This window comes from Manis pentadactyla, chromosome 13 (genome assembly GCF_030020395.1).
Source record: "Manis pentadactyla isolate mManPen7 chromosome 13, mManPen7.hap1, whole genome shotgun sequence".
Classification (NCBI taxonomy): Eukaryota; Metazoa; Chordata; class Mammalia; order Pholidota; family Manidae; genus Manis; species Manis pentadactyla.
Genome location: NC_080031.1, coordinates 88,358,190 through 88,374,574, shown reverse-complemented (window position 1 = coordinate 88,374,574; position 16,385 = coordinate 88,358,190). Strand labels below are relative to the sequence as shown.

The window sequence follows — 16,385 nt, the reverse complement described above, 5'->3', positions numbered from 1 at the left end:
TGGGGGAAGGCCTGCCATTCTCGTGTGATCCTAACAAGAGCGCCTTGGAAGAAGTTGCGATTTACTTCCATGAAGCTATTGCATTCTCATGGGAATTGTTGTCATCTTATTTCTTAAGTTTATTTACTTCTAAGAACAGTCTACACACTTCTTAGTTTTAAAACAGACCGTCATTGTTGTTAGCACCGTTCTTAGTACCATAATTTCCGTGCTCATTTAACAGGCTTTATTAACGTGTTGTGTGTGCGTTAACAAATAAGCTGTGTTCGAATCTTCGAAGAGTGTTTTTAACCGCACCCGCTTTCATCCAATTCATCTGGGTGCGTCGGGCGTACATCACTTCTGGAACCTACTTCCATGATACAGTAATCAGAATTAGAAAAGGCTAGCCGTTCACTTACCCTCGTCCTTTAAAACTTTTCCATTTAAGAAAATCGATGAACAAATCCTTTCTTGTAACTCGCTCCTGCACTACGTCTATTTTTATTTATTTTTCTAATTTGGCAGGGCTCAGCAGTGCTGTCCGGGTTTATTCTCTTTTTTTTTCCTTGCTTGAGCAGATGCGGGGGCGGGGTAGGCAAGGGGCTGGGCTCCCTCCCGAGGCGACCCCGCTGGGACCTCGGCCGCGAGCGCGGCGGGGCCGGGAATCGTAGTGGCAGGAAGCTGCGCGGGCCGGTGGCTCCAAGACTCCACCTGCAGCCACACCGCCAGGTTCTCCACCTCTCCGCCTCGCTCACCCGCATTCACACATACACTCCGCAGCTCTCCTGTGGGTCGGAGAAGACGCAGCCAAAGGAGGCGGGGTTGCAGAAGGCGAGTCCGCTCTGCGCAATCCAGTCCGGGACTTGGCTCCGCCCGGGAGCGGCGGCCTCTCCGGTGACAGAGGAGTAGTGAGCGGCACGGGGTGAGGTTGCAGCCAACTCCGCTCCCCGCGCACTCGGCTGCCCAGGCGCTCGGGACTCAGCAGCGGCGCTTCTCCGCGGGGCCGCCCGCCCGCGATGCCCGCTTAGGAGCGGCGGCAGCGGCCAGCTTCGCCAGGCCCGCAGCGCAGCGCTCCCGGTCGCAGAGCGGGGCTGGAGTGTGCACCCCTGCCCCTGCCCCAGACCCCACCCCGCCCCCCATCCAGAAATGACTTGTTAATCGGCGCAGACACCACCGGAGGGACTCACCGGAGTGGAATCCAAGTGGAATTTGGATGTGGAGAGGAGTTTCTTGAACATTTATTCCTTCCGTGTTGGTTTTTTTCCTTCTTTCCTTTCTCTTCTCCCCTTCTCCGTCTGTCATTGGAGATGAACACAGCGCGTTTGCATCCCAGAAAGTAGTCGCCGCGACTGTTACCCCCAAAGAGACAAGCACACATGTAGGAATGACAAAGGCTTGCGAAGCAGAGAGCGCAGCTCGCGGCCCGGAGAGCTCTCCTCGATAATGGATTACTAAATGGGATACACGCTGTTCAGCCTGCTCCAAGCCCCGGCCGACTGCCTGTCGATGCACCGAAAAGGTATGGCTGGGGTGCCCCCGCGCGCCCCACCTCCCGGGCGGCTCGGCTCCAGCCTGCGGGTCCCCGGGCCGCGACCGGCACGCGCTGTGGGCTTTGTGGTGCCTGCGTTTTATTTTGTCTCGTGTCTCTGTCTCCCAGAGCGTTGTCCGGCCCTGGGGGAGCAGAAGCCCTGCCCGCCTGTCCTCTCCGCCCTGCGCCCCAGAGACCGCCGGGCTCCGCGTTGCGAGCCTCCCCACCCGCGCCGAGCACACGCCCGGCGCCACCCCGGGACCGCCACCGCGCCGATGCTGCCTGGCCCTAGGATGGGTGTGCGGCACGCAGGGCTAGTCCTCACTTTCGGGCCAGCAGGGAGCAGACAGGACCCGAGGTCGGGATTCTCGGAAGCTCCCTGTCCTGGCGCGAAGGCAAGGAGGGGTTATGCCCTCGAGGGCTGGAGGAGGTTGGGTAGAAGAGCGCTGTTTTCGCCCAGCACCAGGTTTGGGTTCTGGGGTGGGAGAAGAGGTTCGGCAGAGACGATGGGGAAGCGAAGGGAATCTTTTGTTGTCCGCGCGGGGTCTGGGCTGGGCTCTGTGGAGTGCGGGAAACTTGTAATGGCCCTGGCACCCGCGCGCGCTGCCACTTGGTGACAGCCTGGCTCCCGAGGCCGCTGGCATCAGAGGTTCCGGGCTTTGTTTGCTCGTACGAGTGCCCAAGAGTGGCCGCCTCCCAGTGTGCCTCGGTGCCCCCGCCCTAGGTCCTGTGCCCCGTCGCCGCTCTCCCTCGGGTGGCGAAGACGGTATCCGTCGCGGCTGCGTCCCCCCACCCCCCTAAGCACAGAGCCCTCCAGGCCGGGGCTGGCGCCCGCTGCGCCCTCCTCCCACATCTTCGAGGCCCCTCTTTGGAAAGGTAGTGTCCCGGGAGGGGGAAGGGAGGGAGGAGCTGGCGAGAGAGAGCCCAGTGCTTGTCACCCCGACCAGGGCTCTGACCCGGCCCCAGGTTCTGTGTGTCCGAGCTACTCGCTGCATCCTAGAGCGCTGCCTCGTGGGCAGCGGGGCGCTCGGGAGCCCGGCCGACAGTGCCCACGCCCGCTGCGTGTCCTTGCTGGGTTGGAAGTGCCTCTTCTCCAGACTCTCTTTCTCCCCGGCTCCCCACTGTGGTGCACAGTGCAAAGCGGGATCCTGACGTCCGCTCCCTCTTCCCACGACCCGAGCAGTACAGGGGGAGCCAGGGAGCAGTCCGGGACTTGTGGGTGTCGGGAAAGGAAACAGGACTCCTCTGTCTTTCCCGCTTCCTCACCGCCCCTCTGCCCAGCGCCTCCTCCTTTTCCAGCACAGGGTCGCTGGACCAGGCGCTTCTGGAAAGTTTCTCTGAAAGCCAGCGGCGGCGGGCGCGTCAGGATTGAGCTCAGCGTGTGCGGCTCGCGGGAAAGAGAACCCCCGGGGAAGCGGGTGGGCAGCCCAGGATGCGAATGGAGCTCGGTGCTGGCCCATCACACAGAGGCGTTGCCCGGGCCGCGGTCGGTTGGGTCGGCGTCGCGGCGCTGCGTTTGCTGGACCAGACTCTCGAGCAGTCGAGGAAGGGGGGAGTGGCGGAAGGAAGAGGAAGTTAAGGGGCAGGACTCAGGAGGCTGGGGCCGCCACTGTGAACAGTGGCTGACGCGCGGGGCGCGTGTGGACGCCGGCCGGGGCTCGCCCGTTTCAAGTACCAGCTCCAAGGGAGGCATCCCCAGCCGCCCGCGCCCTGCGTGCTGTTTTCCAACAGGCGGGGGTCCGGGGAGGCGCGGAGCAGGGAGCCAGGTGTGTGGAGCGGGAAAGGAACCGCCTTCTTCACAGCCAAGGCCAGCACTTGCTGGGGCGGCCTCCGTCCTCTACCGCAGTAGACAGCCCCACCAGCCGTTCGCGTTGGTGCTTGAGAGAAAGGTGGCTTGCTTAGCGAACGCGGTGGTCAGGCCCAGCCACAGTGGCACCGATCTCTGCTTCTGCTAGACGGAAATCATGTTGCTAATGAATGTGATCCGTGAAAGGTTTAAAATATAGGCGCGCGCGCGCACACACACACACACACACACACACACTTTCTCACACTTGTACGCACAACTTTTTCTTTGCCTCAAATCTGAAAAGATGTTTAACCCAGTCGCAGTGTTCTGACAACAGGTCTCAGAAAAGCTATTTAATGCCCTCAAGCGCTGGTTTTTAAGTCTTTCCCCAGTAGGAAGGTCGAGCGCCTTTACTTTGCCTGTTTTTAGCCCTGATAATCGGTCTTCTTTCTACATACATCTCGGGCATCAAGTCCGCAGCCTGCCACTCTGATGGCAGGTGGAAGGTCGTTGGTTCCAAATACATGAATCCTTTGTTGTTTTTTTTCCCCAAAATTAAAGATGCCTGTGTTCAAATCTGAATGAAAATAACTTTTTACACCTTTATCAAGTGGCTACCAGAGGTCAAGTTTGCAAGCATTTATATGGTTTTTTAATACCCTGTTTAGTCTGCATGGAGCAGTTTTATGTTTTGCAGTAAGGTTTGATTATACTCCAGGCACCAAAGTTAATTATTAACCAAACCTTAAATACAGTGGCAGAACCATGTCTCCACCGATTAACCTAAACTATCTGTTAAAAAAATAATTACACTATTTGAATTTGGTTTACCCATGCATGTTTATATGGTAACTTTTATTTGAATCTTGAGGAACTCCCACTCTATTATTATCCTGGTTAGGACATTCTTGAATAAGGCACTTTGCAAACCAATCTGAAAGCATTATTTTCAATGAACATCAAATTTAAAACCTCATTCCTATGTTTTGTCTTTTTTTCCAACTTGATATAAAGATGCATTCTAGTTCATGTTTCTTATTTATAATGTGTGGTGACAATCTTCCCAAAGTATTATGTTTTGCAATTATCACCCTTTATAGATGGGGCTGCATTTTCAGTAATGCATATAATTCACATAGATATTCAGCAGACACCCAAAATCACTGTCTCAGGAGCCATCTGAAGAATGTACTTATTGGATAAAACATCAACGTTTAAATAGGTTAAAAATCTATTAAGAACCAATGTAGAAATTCAAGTCAATGTGAATGAATAAAGGAATGACAGAAATGGTCACATGAGGGTCACATTTCTCTTCTTAAGAGTGGACCTGTTTTTTTCCTACAGTGACAAAAAAAAAATCTGTCTTCAAGTTGTTACTATAAAATGGCAATAAGTGCAACTCTTTATTTACACACACAGAGACACACAAACACACACCCCTCAAGTTCTTTCAAAGTCTAGTGAATGCTTTTCCCATCATTAAAAAATATAGCATTTGCATTTTGTGTAGGCGGATAACATTGCCAAGTGTGTTGAATCAGGAGGATAGCCAGCATTGGGAACACTGTTATCTTCATTGAATAAAAATAAGACACCCAAATTAAGAACTTGTATTAAATTCAAAATAAATACTCATGCTTTAAAAGCAAATGGGTAATTGCTCTCCTTATGAAATGGAAGGAAATCACTGTTTTGAACAAGGAGGGAAGTCAGATACTTTACTACATGTACTTAGTGTTTCAGCTCTTTTCCAAGCAGGACAAAGGAGTGATGATTTGAGAAGTTTTTTTCGGAACTAGATTGCCAAGAGCGAATATATTCTCCCATCTTATTTGTTTGCAGAAAGAAATCACAGAACAAGCCAAACTAATTGCATGCTTTAATTAGGCATCTGCCATTTGCAGGAGTGTAAAGCCTAGGAAAGCCTGCGTGTGGCTCTGCACTTCCTTGCCCCCTTAGGTATAGACAATTTATTGGCCTACTCCCAGAGTGGGTATTCCCTGGGTGTTCACACTTCCAGGGGAAGGTGGAGCCTGGAAGCATCCTGCTGTGCTCCCTTTAAGCCAGTGTGACCCCATCTCTTGGGGGTGTCTGGAGCCAACTTGTCCCTGAGATATTCCTATTCCAGAGTGAATGCTTTTCTCATCAACTGAGCTGTTCTCTGCTGGCAACCACATGTTTGCCTCTTGGGGATATGGTAAGGTAGGGAAGGGAGGGAGGCATTTAATCCCTTTGAAATGGGCAAATGTCAGACCACACAAACCTCAAGGGAAGAAGGGAGTACAGTTCTCAGCCTGGGACTACAAACCTCAAGGGGAGAAGGGAGTACAGTTCTCAGCCTGGGACTATACAGTATAGTATATACACAAGGGTATCTTGCTTTGTGAAACAGATGAGTTCTTGCAAAACTTTTTATTAGAATAATTCTACTTAACACTAATGGAGAGTGTCAAATAAAACTACCAATACTCTGATGTTCGGAAATAACTTCTTTAACCCAGACCTCTTTCCTAGATCTCCCAAATATTTAATGCCTACAGGTTAGAAGCTTCTCTTGGATCTAGCAGACATCTCAAACTTAACATGTTCAAAACACCTAATTCATTTGTGTTCAAAACAAAACAAAAATTCCCCCAAATAGGCTTTTGATATCTTCTCCATCTTGGTAAGTGGTGATTCCATCCTTTGAGATGTTCTGGCCTAAAACCTTGAGAGTTATTCTTGATGCTTCTCTCCTCGTATTGGCATCCATTCCAGCTACAGGCTGTTGGTCCCACCCCAGAGTGCACGCAGCCTCCCTTCCAGGCCTACCATCACCTCTTAGCCCCACGCTGTCCTCTCCTGCTGGATCATTGTCCAGCCTCCCAACTAGTCTCCCTGCTTTGTTCTTGGCCCCCTAACGTCTTGTATTAACACAGCAGCCAAAGCTAACTTATTTTAAAGCTAAGCCCGATCAGCTCACTGTGCTCAGATACTTTCCCATCTTATTCCAGGAGAAGCCAGAGTCCCTCCTGTGGCCTTTCCAGCCCCACATAATCGGCCCTCGCGCCCGCACCTCTCTGAGCGCCTCTCCTCCTCAGGGCTACATGAATATGCCAGGCCTGCTCCCTGCGGTCCCTCACGGGGTCTGCACACTTGCTCTCTTGTGTCTTGGCACAGCTCTTTCCCCCAGAGAGCTGCAGCATATGCTCCTCGTGGCCTTTAGGTCGCTGCTCAAGTGTCACCATCCCAGTGAAGCCCTTTCTGATCACCTTATTTATTACTTCACCCTTTTCCCCCAACACTTCCTACCCCCTCGCCCTGGCCTGTCTCATTTTTTTTTTTTTTAGCACTTTTCCCAGCCTGACAAACTGTATGTTGACCTCATTTATCTTCTGTCTCCCACTAAAACATAATGCCACGAGGATAGACATTTTTATGTTCTATTCCCTGCTGTATCTCCGGCACCCAAACCTGTGGCTGGCACGTCATAGGCCCTTCATAAAAGCATTTGTTGGATGAATTAACTAATTAATAAAGACTGAGCCTTTGGCAAACAATCAGTCTTTATGGTATCTCCTTTGTCTGCTCATTTTTCTCTGTTTCCATCAAATGAGATACTTCCCTGCCTGGTGAAACATGTGTGTATGTACGTGTGCACGTGTGTGTGACCCTGTCTTCTGTGCACATAGGTGGTGTGTCTTCAGCACCATTAGTGGAGCATTTGCTGTAGATGGTTTTCCCAGTCTCTGTGATGGATGGGAGCCTGCTTATCCCCACACTCTCACCCAGTCCCCTTCTGCGGCCAAGAGCACACATCTGCAGGACACCTGGGTGAAGCTGGAGGGAATCTGAGTTAGGTGAAATCAGTTGCCAGGAAACAGAGCTAGGAAGACAGCCAGCACTTACGGGGATTGAGCTTTTGACCTTGGCCTCATTTGTTCTGCATTCTGACCACTGACCACAGAACCTTCTTGCTTTTTTTGGAGCAGTTTTTAAAATTGAACTTTCTAACAGGAAAAAATAGTATGTCCACTGACCTACATTTCTACCCTGTACTGGTACAAGAATGACTGTCGTTGAAGATCCTATACTTGGTTTCCATACCCTGACCACCTTGGACAAGCCATGTAACCTCTCTGAAGCTGCATTACTTTAAATACAAAACTGTAAATAGTAAACCTATTATGTTCCCTACCTTGAAAGGTTGCTGGGAGAATACTATCGAGTCATGGATGTAAATGTATTTGGTAGAATATGCAATGTACTTTGTAAATTTGAAGTTTGATGCTAAGTCCACTCTCCCCACTCCAGACCCTAGGCCTAGCAGAGACCCCTACTTCACTGTCTTCTAATCATGAAACAAAGATTATACTGTGTTGACGTCATTTCAGTGTAAACCACATTAGGAAATTAAATAAGACCCTAAAATTCATTGAAAATGCACAATCTATATACAGCATGGATAGCGACATCTTTAATCAGAATGCCAACTTCATCAAGTAAAGACTGCTTTCAGTGTGACCATTAACTGGGCAAGGTCATAGGAGTGACACTCTGCCAGGCAGTCTAAAAAAAAAGTAAGGGCATTGTTTTTGCTCAGTGTTCATGTCAGTGTAAGCATTAATGTAGAACAGACATGTCAGGGTGAACTAGGAGTCGTAGGAGAGAAGTTTTGATCTTTGCTGTAACTTGGACGAGTGCATTAGATTTTTTGACATGAAATTTGTAAAGTGGAAGGACTGTCAGAGGGAAGGCATTGGCTAGCTCTGGGGGTAATGCAGAGGTCACACCTCTTAGGCAGACACAGCACACTTAAATTGGTGCACCATTTTTTGCCATTTACAAATGGTGTGACTTTGAGCAAGTTACTTCTCTGCCTCAGTTTCCCTTTGTAAAATGCTAGTGTGATGATAATGTTATGGACGTGAGAATAAATATGCTAGCATCTGTGAAAATCATAGCCTGAGGCCACACTCATTAAATGTAAGATGTTATGTCTATTTGGGTGACAGTAGTCATGGAGAGGGCTCTGGTGGGGAGAGCGCAACAGGAAATGGCCACGGGTCTGTAACACACAGAGATGATGCAAAGGAAGCAACCTTTGAACAGAAATGAACATTCACACCGTAAGCCGGCATGTCAAAGAGTCACATGCATGGGAAGAGCAGTCATCCTTTAACTAACTTTGGAAGTTGAAACATCACACTCACAACAAAAGAAGAAAAAAGCACCATACAAATAAAATAGCAAGCAGCGCAGGGCCTCACATCCAATAAAAGCCCAAAGACACATCCAAAGACAGTTTGTCTGAAAAAAACGATAGTCTCCACTTCCTAACATTTTAAGAAGAAACACACACATTCTGCACTCACTGAAGATCCTGAGAGCAGCCACATTGGGAAGCTGAGAGCAGCCCGTTTATAACTGTCCAGGGATACTAACCCCAAGGACCATACCTGTCCTAGGAGAGAAGCCTGACTGTGCATCGACTCCTCCAGGAGGCTGGGCCTGGGGCCTCTGCAAGAGGGGCTTCGCGGAGGCCGCACACTTGCCAGGTCACTCTTCCCTGTACCTGGCGCTTCCCAGCCAGGGCTGGAGGCCGTCTGGGAAAGCATGGCCCTCCACACAGAAGCAAGCCTCTACCTTCCTTACCAAAAGTGGGAAATAGCCGGCTGACCCCCAAAGAGAGGGCATTTACCCTACTGACTGGTAGACTGCTGCACCCCCTGACCTTCATTTCAAATCATAGGAATACAAGTTATTTTCAGTGAGAAGAATCCGACTTCTAAAAGGCCCAGCAAAAGGGGCAATAAATTAGAATTATCACCGCAATTTCCTTCTCCCTGAAGGAGGAATAGGAAGCCTTCTGTGGCTTAGAATGACAGTTACGATCTGGGGAAAAAAACCGTTTCTCTCAAATTTTGTAAGTGGAAAGGGATCCAAAGAGAGTGAAATAAATCAACAATGCACATGCCTCCAAGAACGAAGGGTCAGGTCCTTCAGAGCAGCAAGTATGATGACTGTTGCTTTGGAAGTATTGTGAGTAGTAGGTATTTCCCCCTATAGCCTACAGACCTGAGGTGTTCATTTAATATGACTCAGCGCTTTCTGGTGGTTTCCAACTAACCTATAATTGCTATCTGTAGAAAATTAATTCAAAGAATCCACGCCAATTAAAAAAAATTAGCAAAAGAATCTCTAAGACTGATGCTGTTGACACCCCTCTCTTATCCCTTCTGCCCTCTCACGTGTTTAAGAACAAGCCTTTGGCCATGATTTGACTTGAAGCATTTATAGCAAAGAACACAATGAAAACATGACATTGGAAAATAAACATTTTAGGGACTGAGAAGAAGTAAAGAATATGTGAATTATGGTTTAATACTGTAAGAGTTTTGTAGACAAACTTTCTATGATGGGTCCGTTCTTCTTTCCTTTTTACTATTCTTGAATCTTTTTTTAAGGAGAGCATCTAGTCTTTTCATTAATATTGCAGCAACTCCAGCGATTTCCCAGCCCTCCTCCCCCAGACTCCTCCTGTCCTTGAATGAAGAAACTGAGAGAATACTGATGGAACTGGTGAATGAAAACCTTCCTTTCCTGAAAACGGAATGCTCTATGAAAAATTGCATTCTGCAAAAAACCCTCAAAAGAATCCAACAACTCTCTCTGCTCCTTTTCACCTCGGAGAGCCACATGACTTCATTCACATATTTTGGTGTTTGAATGCATTTGTTCTTCTGCCTCAAATACCCAGGTGGAAAACCGGTCTATTAAGCCTTTCATTATTCTAAAAACGTGAGCATCTGACTTAGGAAGAACATTCTCATTTCTGCATAGTGAGTGATAAATAGAAACCAAATTGTTTACAACATTCTAAACTGGAGTGTGTGCCGCGGAATGGCAGTTGGGTGGATTTGTATACAACGAATACTTGTTAATGGTTTTCGAGATGGATTCTGTACTAATTCTTCTCGCATCATGAATGATGGCCCTAGCTAGACACTGTCGCTGGGATCTTCATCTATTAATCATGGAGGCTGCTTTCTCATTCGGTTGCCATAGTTTCAGTGCCTCAGATAGTGCTGGGGAGCCTTGGGAAAGGCTTGAGATATACCAGGCTTGCAAGCCTCGCAGCCGTTTTGGCAGTTGTGGTGCTCTGAAAGGAGGACCGAAAGCCGCCCCTCACGCCGTTCAGTGTTGGATTAAAAGAGGCAAACGCTGAGAGCGTCTCTCTGGACCTCGTTATGTGCACATCCAGCTGACATTTACTCCGGGATTTGCCTCTTGCTCAGTCTTGCTGGTAAAAAATTACAGTCCAGGGGCTGATGTCACTTTCATCCTTTGACAGGCAAGCGAAAGGGTGAGAACTCTTCATTAAGCCTATTCGTAAGTGTTCAGGTAAATGAGGGCATTCATGACTTTGCTCAAAATTTCAGCCTTATAATTGGGTTTTGGCTCTGCGGATTGCTAAATAAATAAAATGACCTCATGAGTGTTGTATGTTGTGCTTTGGTATGGCAATGTAAACATTTAGGGCTGCACTTGAGGTTTAACCTTTATTTTTGTAGGTGTGACACACATTACTGAGGAACCAGAGACCTTTTTTTACTGTATTTTGCAACCCTAGCCCATAGGTCTACCTCTTTGTCAGCTCTTATGTGTATAAGCTTTTTTTTCCTCTTTGGAACCATAGTGTTTTGCTATTTTTGTTTTGAGGTTTGTGACTTCGGGGTTGATGAAGAAAAGCTCTCCAATTGTGTATATATTGGGCGACCTAGTCAAGAAAAGATCTGGAGGAGTGACTTTTTGCAAGAGGAATATACACATGCTCAGTGATTGATGTGCCTCGTGTGTGATGTGGAACACAGCTCTCCTTTGTTAGGTAAATCTGGCCGTGTGTAACAGACACTGGTACACTTCTGAATGTTTTAGTTCCCGTTTCTCAAGTGGACATTCAAGGACTCCCAGCAGTCTAAGCCAAGCCATTTAATTCCTTTGTAGATGAAAACATAAAATCAAACAATCTCACACTTGAAGCCAACAGCACTGAATTCAAGACATGCAAGACATCAATGAAAATCCAGGTGGATTCAAAATTCATTACAAATGGGCCTACTCTGAATATTATTCACTTTTTTTTTTTTTAACTAGGAAATGACCAGTTTTTATTTCAGGGTGAGCTTTCAAAGCAGCCGTTTTAAATTTCCCCAGATCCAACCTGCCAAAATTTTTGTGTAGGATCAACAAGCATTTTTTAATGCACGTGCCTATTACGTTGATCCCTCCCTTACCCAACCACAGTAAATGATTGATTTTAGAGGCCAATAATTTGAAGTAAATTAAAAGGATAACATAGCCTTAATTGCTACTGGCTTCACCAGGCTTCTGGGCACCGGAATTCCTTGTGGAGAAACACTTAAAAGTGTCACAGCAGTTTTTGATCATGTGGTCTGGCTTAACCAGAGGCTGCAATTATCCCCTAGCCCTCCCCCCCTCCCCCTCAAATATCTCCGTGAAGCAAAGAAAGCAGGCATTTGTACATTTGGTATTATGGACCCCTGATTGTTTGGTAGGGTAAGAAAATAGGTCCTGCTTGTTTTACGGTATTCTCATAAGTTAGTTGTTTAAAAAAAAAGGAGGCATGCACATGGGGAGGGCAGTGGGACTAATATTTCAGATCAGAAGCTCTTTGGTTGGAAGAAGAGTCTGTGACTTCAGTTTGCTGTCCTCTCCACAGGCACAAGATTCGGATGACTCTTTGGCCTCCGTGCAGACACAGTGTTGCACACGTAGCCTTAAGTAAGCAGTACTTTTGTGTGGATGTCAGTCAAATACAACATGGACTTTAATTAACCTTAATGAATGATTTCTGATTCTAGGATTTTTTTTTTCTGTGCCTCCTGGACATCAATGCCTGGGAAGCTGTATTTCGGTGGAACATTTTTCAGACAGCAGTGACTTGAATGTACTTCCATGATGTTGCCATGCAAACCACACTAGTTGTTATCCTATGAAAAAATGTTATTCCGTATCATTTGCAGAATGGCCATGTAAAGAATGAAATATCCCTTGGGGTGCAATAAGTGATGGAGAGTGCTCTGAATCTTTAGGGAAACCATTTTTCACTTTAAAGGAATTTACTTGTCAAAACTGCTGATATTTACTGGCTGCTCGCAGGATTCCAGGCCATTCCTTCCAAAGGTTGAATGGGACTTTGAGTGGTACCCCAGTTCCTTCAAAGGAAAGCTACTGTATGCTAGGGGCACTAGACCCACTGGTATTTCCTCTGCCCCAAAGTACCCTTCACCCAGTGCATAATGACGAGACAATGTTGTAGGCAATGAAGAGAACGAGGCCTTATTTTTGGTTAAAAGTACTTTTTCTTGTGTCATGAGATTTAGAACAGATACCAAGAAGCTGAATTATATTGTTGGTGTGCTACTTACATTCAACTTTTAACTAGAGGGTCTAATAAAAGTTAGATATACTATATTAATGCCAATTTATTAATTACATTTCTGTGTGAATAATCATTTGGTAGCTGATATGAAACTCAAACAGCACACAACCCATCTAGTTAAGCATCATTTGTACTTAGGAATTATAAATGCTTACCTTTTACAATTAGGCTTACCGATCTATAAGCACCTCAGTGAGAAATTACCTAAATTAAGTTGATTTGTAGTATATGCTGTGGTGTGATCCAGGGTAGTGATTACCTAAAATAATTTTCAAGGTGGTTGTCTCCTGGCATGCAATGTGGTTTCACTTTTAGTGGGAATGAAGTCAACCCAGCTTCTCCTGTGCCCAGCCAAGAAGAGAGCTGCCACTCTTGTCAAAAGTAGAAAGAACAGAGTAAGTTTCAGATGTAGCCAAGAGAAAACTTAGCAAACATCTTTTGGACACTCGTCTCTTTTAAAGAGGTGTTCAGAGGACAGGGAAAAGTTTTCTGTTAAAAAGTCAACTTTTATCTGCAAGGTGTTTCCTCTGATTTGTGATGAGGGGAAGTTCAACATGTTGAATATGCTGATTAATTCTTTCTCGGGTTGGGGGGCCGTATACTGGAGGGTGGAGCTTCCACTTTCATATTTTATCATGTCCAGAACACAAGACCTGTTAATATTGTGCAAACACATCCGTTCCCAAGAATGAAAAGGACAACCTAATTGCCTTTGCTGTTAGAAAACAGCCACATCCAGCTCCCCAGCAGATCCTGCAACATGCCAGGTGTGCCAGAGGAGGCTTTGAAATGTTGTGAAAAGCTTGACATTTATCACATTGTTACTGAAATGCAAATTCTTCTGAGCAGAACTTGAAAAGGTTTTAAGAGTAGGACTAGGACAGTCTCTCTTCTTCCTTGTTGTGAACCATACCTAGTCTTAACTCCAGGGCTTGTTCCATTAAAAGTAATGATAATGCATGTGCTTATTTCATAGCTTCTCATTGCCTGTGTGTGAAGTGCAGACACACCTTCCTGGGAAGGCTCCTTGGTGGGGGAGGGTGGACTGACCAGCACTGAAGAGCCAACACGGGACTGTTCTGCCTGGGAAGGGGTTTTGCTGAGTCCTACATCAGATTTAGAAATCAGGCTTACTGATGATAATCAACATCACCAGTATCTAACAGTGTTATTATTAATAATAAAGGTCTTATTTATATAGTGCTTTTTTATTTTTTCAAAGTGCGTTTGTAAACACTGCCTCATATAATGTCATTACAACCTGGGTTAGTCAGGGCAGGTATTAGTATGCCCCAAAATATTAAAGATGAAATAACAGGTTTGAAGAGGTCAAATAATTTGCCTAAGTATACCTCTGGGAAGAGAAGGGCTTGGGACAAGGTCCCCCGCCTTCCGAATCTGAGTTTTGTACGAGCTCCTCTATGTCACTGCACATTTATTCAATACTTTAAAAATTCCAAAATACGATTATAGTCTTCCAACCATAGATGGTCTCACATGATGCCTGTTGTGTAGACTGCGTACCGACACAGACCTGCTTAGAAGTAGCTTTTCAAGGACACCACCAGAGGCTTCCGTGCAATTGGGGCTTAAATTCCTGCTGCTCAGCAGAATCCATTTCAGTACATTGTCTTTGGAGGCTCTTAGGTGTTTTTATTTGGGATTCGAGTCCTGTTTTATAGTAGGGATAAAAATAAACAGTAATGTAAGGATGGAAACTTTGACCCTGGTGCAGGGTTGAAGTGGAGGGACAGGAAGCCGAACCAGATATTCTGGCAGGAATATCCTCCTGGGGCTTGCAACAAGTTTTTAGCAGGGAATAAAACGAACCTTGAAGCTCTTGCCTCTGACAAGTGGCTCTTGCCTCTGACAGAGGTCATTTTAGTCTCTAGTCCACACTACTACATCTGGTGAAAGCAGGAGTTCTATTTAATTCAAGAAATTGTTCTAGCAGCTATTCTAGGCAAGTTCTTTAATACTGCGGAGATGCAACGATGGCCTAGTTGAGAATTTACTAATGTGTCCCCACTCCACACCGGACATTGGGTCCACATTCTAGCAAGGAAGGTAGAGATATGAAAAACCACTCTACTGTAAGTTCTGGCTATTGTCCCTCGCCAAAGCAGAGGGGTAAGGATGCTAAGAAGGCCAGGAGGGCAGCTCCAGCTCAGCCCAGCTGGGAGGTCAGGCAGGCCTTCGTGACAGAGGAAGTAGTTGAGGTGCGTCTAAAGAATAGATGAGATTCTAGCAGGTGGGAGGCCAGGGGAGGAAGAGCAGCGGGGCTCGGGGAAGGGCAGAGGCAAAGGCTCCGACGCAGGGGAATGGAGGACTTGCTCCCAGAGCCGCCCAGTCTCCTCCTGGTGCGGTGATGTGGAGGAAGCTGAGGACAGGGGGATGGGAGCGGCCTGGGGAGGTCTCCACCCTGCTGAAGAGGGGGCTTGGAGCCACAGGCAGCTGCAGCTTTTCAGCAAGATGACATCATCAGATGCGTGCTTTCGAAATATAAATTTGCTAGCACTGCGAATGAAAGAAAGGAAACAGATTCTGGGTATGTTGGCAAGGCAGAGCTGTCAGGACTTAGGGACCAATTGGGTGTGTGGGGTAAGGGAATAGAAGGAATAAAATCTGGCTCCAAGAGGTACATCTGGGGAACTGCATGGCTAGTGGAGGCATTGGCCAAGAGAGGAACCCAGGTTTACAGACAAAATAGCTAGTATTTAGCAACTCTTATAAAGGATACGTAATAGGCCAAACAGCAAAGCATGGAACCTAGTCCCACTGTGCTCACACTCAGCTCTGTAAAATAAGTGCTAAAGAGTTTAAAATTGAGAGTGTTTAAACTGTTGCATTTGGTCTGGCAGCTGGGACCACTTTCTCCAACATTAGGGAGGCTGATGCCATAATAGGAGGTGGATAATATGAGGGAGATGAAGCACCGACCAGCGCATCTGTAAGTACTGATCACAAAAGTACAGGAGGAGCAAATGCTAATGTAATGACTCACTCAGGTAAGAAGCAGGGCGTATATGGAGCCACCTGTTTCCTATTTTTTTCATTCGGAACAATTCTGCTTTATGCAAGCTTTTGAATTCTGAAATTAGACATACATGCGTTTGTCCCAACCTCCCTACCTCCCCAGCCTGCCTTGGGCATATTTATCTGAGTGTTTATCTCTTAAGTTGCCTTGTGCAACTGAAATTGCATTACAGATGATGTAATTCACAAAACACAAATAACACCTAAATTGTGTTGTTTATTTAACAAGACAGTGTTAGCAGACCGCGAGGCCTTGTTTTGCTGCATTGTGCTAAAACTGAACACTGCTTATAGTGGAAGAAAGAACATGCTTAATAATATTTTATTTAGGAAGAAATGAATCTTCATTACATAGGTGATTCAGGTACTACAGGTTTCATTTTATAAACTTTAGGTAAGTATTGATATAGTTGTCCAGAAGAATCCTATGCCTTTAATAGTTAAAAATAACTACTGTTTGTCTATGAAAGAGAATCCTGAAAAGGTGCATACTCTATATTTACCCTTCACATTGCATTTGTCTTTTAGCGGTTTCTAAAATAAAACTTGTAACAGGAACGTTTTATTCTATAGTGAAATAAAGTTTTTCTTTATGTTTTAAA

At 46.5% G+C, this 16,385-nt stretch overlaps 1 protein-coding gene across 3 annotated transcripts in view; it reads left to right on the top strand.

The window, feature by feature from the left end:
* The first annotated feature begins 548 nt into the window (after positions 1-548).
* SEMA6A (semaphorin 6A) overlaps positions 549-16,385 on the top strand; it is a 126,846-nt gene continuing 111,009 nt past the window's right edge. Inside the window, exon 1 of one of the 3 annotated variants that reach the window (XM_036894594.2) lies at positions 549-1,501. The gene's annotated coding sequence lies outside the window, so the exon portion shown is untranslated. The remainder of the gene's footprint in view (positions 1,502-16,385) is intronic. The other 2 variants (XM_036894596.2, XM_036894595.2) reach the window with 2 other exon arrangements.